Source organism: Chrysochloris asiatica, unplaced genomic scaffold, assembly GCF_000296735.1.
Source record: "Chrysochloris asiatica unplaced genomic scaffold, ChrAsi1.0 scaffold00107, whole genome shotgun sequence".
NCBI classification, from domain to species: domain Eukaryota; kingdom Metazoa; phylum Chordata; class Mammalia; order Afrosoricida; family Chrysochloridae; genus Chrysochloris; species Chrysochloris asiatica.
The window spans coordinates 5,538,463-5,544,496 of NW_006408625.1; the positions used below are offsets into that span (position 1 = coordinate 5,538,463).

General features: G+C 39.2%; 1 pseudogene; it reads left to right on the forward strand.

Moving 5' to 3' along the window:
• Positions 1 to 334: 334 nt before the first annotated feature.
• On the forward strand, positions 335 to 1,095 carry LOC102833678 (annotated as a pseudogene).
• The last annotated feature ends 4,939 nt before the right edge of the window (positions 1,096 to 6,034 follow it).

Below are 6,034 nucleotides of genomic sequence, written 5' to 3' on the forward strand. Positions count from 1 at the left end.
TGAAAGCTGGACAGTGAATAAGGAAGACCATAGAAGAATTGATGGTTTTGAATTATGGTGTTGGAGGAGAATATTGAAAGTGCCATGGGCTGCCAAAAGAATCAGAAGATTAGTTCTGGAAGAAGTGCAGAATATTGAAAATGCCATGGACTACCAAAAGAACCAGAAAATCAGTTCTGGAATAAGTGCAGTCACGTGCAAGACTCAGCTGTGGTCGCTGAGAGCTTGACACCTCCACTCACAAGAGAGGCACAAAGAGAGCCAAGGGAACTGGCAGCCAGAGCAGCCCGGGAGTAGCAGTCGCCGCCATCTGTGCAGTCCAGTTGAGAGGACCATGGCATTGTGGATGCTGCTGAATGGGCTGAAGGAGGAGGACAAAGAGCCTATCATAGAGCTCTTCATCAAGGCTGGCAGTGATAGTGAAAGCTTAGAAACTGCCCTTTTTCCTAGAGGCTCTTCATGATTCTTTGGCTCTAAGGAGTTGTGTTTAATGTCACAACTGTTGACCTGAAAAGGAAGCCAGCAGACTTGCAGAACTTGGCTCCAGGGACCCACCTACCATTTATAAGTTTCAACAATGAAGTCAAAATGGATGTAAATAAGATTGAGGAATTTCTTAAAGAAATCTTATGCCTTCCTAAGTACTTAAAGCTTTCACCAAAACACCTAGAATCAAATGCTGCTAGAATGGACATTTTTGCCAAATGCTCTGCATATATCAAGGATTCAAGACCAGAGGTGAATAAAACATTGGAAAAAGGTCTCTTGAAAACACTGCAGAAACTGGATGAATATCTAAATTCTCCCCTTCCTGATGAAATTGATGAAAATAGTAAGGAGGACATTAAGTTTTCTACACGTAAATTTCTGGATGGCAATGATATGACATTAGCAGATTGCAACCTACTGCCCAAACTACACATTGTCAAAGTGGTGACCAAAAAATATCACAACTTTGATATCCCGAAATAAATGACTGGCATCTGGAGATACTTAACTAATGCTAACAGTAGAGATGAGTTCGCCAATACCTGCCCTAGTGACAAGGAGGTTGAGATAGCGTATAGTGATGTAGCCAAAAGACTTACCAAGTAGAGTAGCATTTATGAGAGAGATGTCTTCACATCTTCCCTTAACAGAAATTGCTTTCCTAACAGACTGCTCCTCTTCCTCTAAAGTAGAAATTCTAATTTGCATGAATGTGCAGTTATTCAACATTTAGGATAAAGGGATAAACAAGGTATAGTAGCTATCTTAAAGTATACACTCTTAAGTAGTATTATTTAAAAATTTTCCTGACCTGCCTCCCTTCCCTACCCATATCCTCCTCTCTTCTCTAATTTGGAGACACTCCATTACCAACTTTTCAGTTTAGAAGGAGTTTGTTGTCTCTCTGGAGCCCTCATGGTTGGGTCCATTCACTGTGTACAGATGGCAGAATTTTTGTGTTTCAGTGTTTAACTGTTAAAATAGTAGTCATAATTTCATATAGTGACAATAGATGACAGCCTAGGAAACCCTGTGGGTCAGTTCTACTCTTGTCACACGGGGGTGCTAAAAAAAAAAAAGAACAATGATACTGAAGGAAGAAGTCTAAGCTAGACATGGGCAAATGCCTTCGAATGGATACAACACTGGAAGCACTCACTCATCTATGCCTCTATGCCAAGAAATTTGGAAGACAGCTACCTGGCCAACCAACTAGAAGAGATCCATATGTATGCCCATTCAAATTTTTTTTTAAAAAAGGAAATCCAACAGCATGTGGAAATTATTGAACAATATCATTAATATCGCTTGCAAGTGAAATTTTGCTAAAGATAATTTTTAAATGGCTGCATCCACGCACATCGACAGGGAACTGCCAGGAATTCAAGTTGGATTCAGAAGAGGATATGTAATAAAGGATATCATTGCTGATATCAGATGGATCTTGGTTGAAAACAGAGAATGCTAGAAAGATGTTTGTCTGTGTTTTATTGATTATGGTAAGACATTTGACTATGTGGAGCACAAATGATGTATACCATTGTGAAGAATGGGAATTCCAGAACACTTAATTGTGCTCATGAGGAACCTGTACATAGACCAAGAGGTAGTCATTCAAAGAGAACAAGGGAATACTGAATGATTTAAAATCAGGGAAAGTGTGCTCTAGGATTAAACTCATTCACTGTACTTTTTAATCTCTATGCTGAGCAAATAATCTGAGAAACTGGACTATATGAAGAACGCTCGTCTGAATTGGAGGAAGACTCATTAGTAACTGGCAACATGCAGGTGACACAATCTCACTTTTGGAAAGCAGAGAGGATTTGAAGTATTTACTAATATGAATGGATTATGCCTCAGTATGGATTATACCTCAACATCAATAAATCTGAAATCCTCACTATTGGACCAATAAACAATATCATGGTAAGTGGATAAAAGGTAGAACTTGTCCAAGATTTCCTTTTGCTTGGATCCACAATCAGTGCCTATGGAAGCAATAGAAGAATGAACAAATCTGTCTTGTAAGAAGTACAGCCCAAAGCAAGGGTGATGAGACTTCATTTCATGTCTGTCAAGAGGGACCAGTCCCTAGAGCAGGACATCATGAGTGGTAAAAAAAAAAAAAAAAAAGTGAGAAAGAGGAAAGCCCTTAATGAGATGAATTGGTACGGTGGCTACAACAATGGTCTCAAACATAGCAATAACTGTGAGGATGGCACAGAACCAGGCAGTGTTTTGTTCTGTTGTTCATGGGGTCACTATGAGTCAGAACCTACTCAACTGCATCCAACAACTCTAATAGATGCTGGCTTCTGCTCTGCCCCATCACTGGAAGCATCTCTTTAGAGATGCATTCTGACTAACCCAATGTTGAATGAACAAGTTTGTGCATTGCTACTCAATCCACACCAAATATTGTCATCTTAGAAATTTTAGGTGACATGAATACAGCTAACATTTCATTTCAAAATTTAATTAATGTTTTAATTTGTAAAAGAGCTTTGTTGTTAGGTGACATCCTGTCAGTTCTGACTCACAATGACCCCATTAACAACAGAACGAAATGCTGCCTGATCCTGCACCATCCTCACACTGGGGTAGCTCTTGCTCATTCCAAATACTGTTTTCAATAACATAAATGGCAACTAACTACATGAACTTCATGGGAAAGAATACACAGGAATCAAATGGGCGCAGATAAGTATTGGAGTGCTGACACAACCTCAGCATTTCAAACTCACCAGCCACTTCTTGGTAACCCTACACAGCATCAGTGAGTTAAAACAGACTCAACAGCACTTGACAACAAGACCTTACTTGAGGATCCTTTTTGGTGCAGTGGTTAAATGCTCTGGTTGGCTGTTCAAATCTCCCCAGTGCTACGCCAGAGAAAGATGTGGCAGTCTGTTTCTATAAAGATTTCCAGCCTTGGAAGCCCTGTCCTATAGGGTTGCTATGAGCCAGACTCCATGGAATGTGTTTTGGGGTAAGGCCCTATTTAATTATAGCTTTCCCAAACAATTGATATAATAGACTTTTGCCATTGAAAGGTATGAATGAACATTTTTATGCTTTTTAAAAAAATGTATTGTGGTAAAATATATATAACATAAAAATTACCATTTTAACCATTTTTAAGTATAAAAATCAGACTCGAATTAAATTTTTAAAGTTATGCAACCATTACCACTATTTGTTTACAAAATTTTTCATCACCCTTAACAGAAATTTGATATCCATAAAATAATAATTCTCCAGTTTCCCTTCTTTCCAGCCCCTGGTAGTCACTAATCTTTTTCCTGTCTTTATTCATTCCTATTTTAGATTTCATGTAAGTGGGCTAGTGTAATACTTGTCCCTTTGTGTCTGGTTTATTGCACTCGTTATCATGTTTTCAGAACTTCATCTCTCCTTATAACTGAGTGATACACCACATTATCCATTCACCAATTGGTAGACACTTGAGTTGTTTCTACTTTTGAGCTCTTGTGACTAATGCTGCAGTGAACGTTAGTGTAGACATATCCATTTGAGTTTCTGCCTTCAGGAGTGGATTGCTGAGTCACAGGGAAATCCTATGTCTAACTTTGTGAGGAGCCACTAACCTGTTTTACACAGTGACTATACCATTTGATATTCCCACCAGCAATGAATAAGGGTTCTTTCCAAGCTCTCTTCATCCCCACCAGCACTTATTTTCCATTTTGTATTTTGTTTTGGTTTGGATTTATAATAACCATCCTAATGGATGAGAAGTGGTATCTCACTATGGTTTTGTTTTCCTGGAAAACAGGTTTGTTGCTAATATGTCCTCCAGGAAAACCTGTTTACAGCTCCATTCGTGATGAATGAGTGGATGCCAGACCCTGGGTATTAGCATCTTTTAAAAAGATCTTTGCTAATATTTTAGGGATGTAACTGAACTTTCTTTTTATTAATTTATATTTCTTTGGTTTCAGAACCAAAAATAAGATAACAGGCACAGGTGTGGTTCCAAGATGAGCTGGTATGCCAAATAACTTATTTAGTTTCAAAACAACCATTACAGCACAGTTAGCTGAGCCCCTGATGAAGTACTTGGATTACAAAGAGGGGCCATGATTTACGAGCTTTTGCTGTTGTTATTAAGTCATTATGAGCTCTGGTAGTAGTGGTGATTATGTGCTGTGGAGTTGGTTCCGACTCACAGCAACCTTGTACAGGGTTTCCGAGGCTGTAAATCTTTACGGGAGCAGAAAGTCTCATCTTTCTCCCACAGAACAGCAGGTAGTTTTGAACTGCTGACCCTGAGGTTACCAGCCTGATTCATAACCACTATCTTAGAGTCTCACTTAGCAGAGTGAGCTGCTGCTGATGAGGGATGTTGGAAATTAAATGTGTCCAAGGAACAGCAGATGCTCATCCCTCAAATCCAAGCTCATTGGTTCCCTCTGCCAAGTATGGATAGTTGAACTTGCAAAATTTGAGTGTGTACATCATGTGACTGACTGATCTGTAATATTTCTTGAGCTCCTGCCATGTCTGTCAGTATCATGCTATCCCTCTCATACTTTGACCAGGCAATACCTTTATGTTACAATCCAAGGCTAGTAAGTGGCAGAGCTAGAAGTCACACCCTCCTGATCCAAAACTCCTACTCTTCTTTCCCATACCATAGGGTATACTGATATCAAGCCTAAAATGCTCATGTTTCTATCTTTTTGTCCCTCACTGCCTTCCTCCTTGAATGGTTCTCTCCATCTTGAATTCCAAGGAAGCAAATATGTTGATGAAGATCATGGAACACCTATCTCTTCTCCCCACAGCCCCACTCCGCATCCCACATTTTATGACAAGGAAGAACAGGTGGACTGATAGGGAATAATAAATGAGGCATTGGATTTCCTAGTCCAAGGACTCACAGTATATTACAAAAATAAACACTCAAGTCACTTGTTATTCTCCAACCCCTTTGGTTTCAGTGTTGTGACAGCTCCCTTCCAAGGTTCCCCAACACCACTGAGAGAGGTGCCATAGCTACCTGATATTGGGCAGAGTGACTCAAACAGTAATTTTAAGTTCCTAACTGAAAATATATGAAAGAATGAAAGCATGTATTTCTTCCCCAGCAGGTCTCTTCCCAACTTGGAGACAGAATTGGCCTCATGGTTTAGCCATATCTCTGATGTCAACCCCTTTGGGATTAATTTTGTCTATCTTTCACTGGGCCCTCCCCACAAAAGTTATTCAAATTGAAAAACAAGTTGCCTCACCAGCTATGTGCCAGAATTTTTGGTCTTCCATGAATAAAAAGTCAGCAGGTCTTGTCTAAAACAAGGAGTTTGAATTGGTATACAAATTTCTTACGTTAAGCAGAGGAATGTGTGCTAAGCATATGATGACTTACATTTGAATTTTAGAAAAGTCACTTTTAATTATGTGGCCCTGGGAAATTTCTTAACGTTTCAAGTTATTATTCTTGTAAGGATCACATAGAATATGTACATGTTGGCCCCAAGAAGATTATGACACCTCATTCAAATGTAAGTTACATATTACT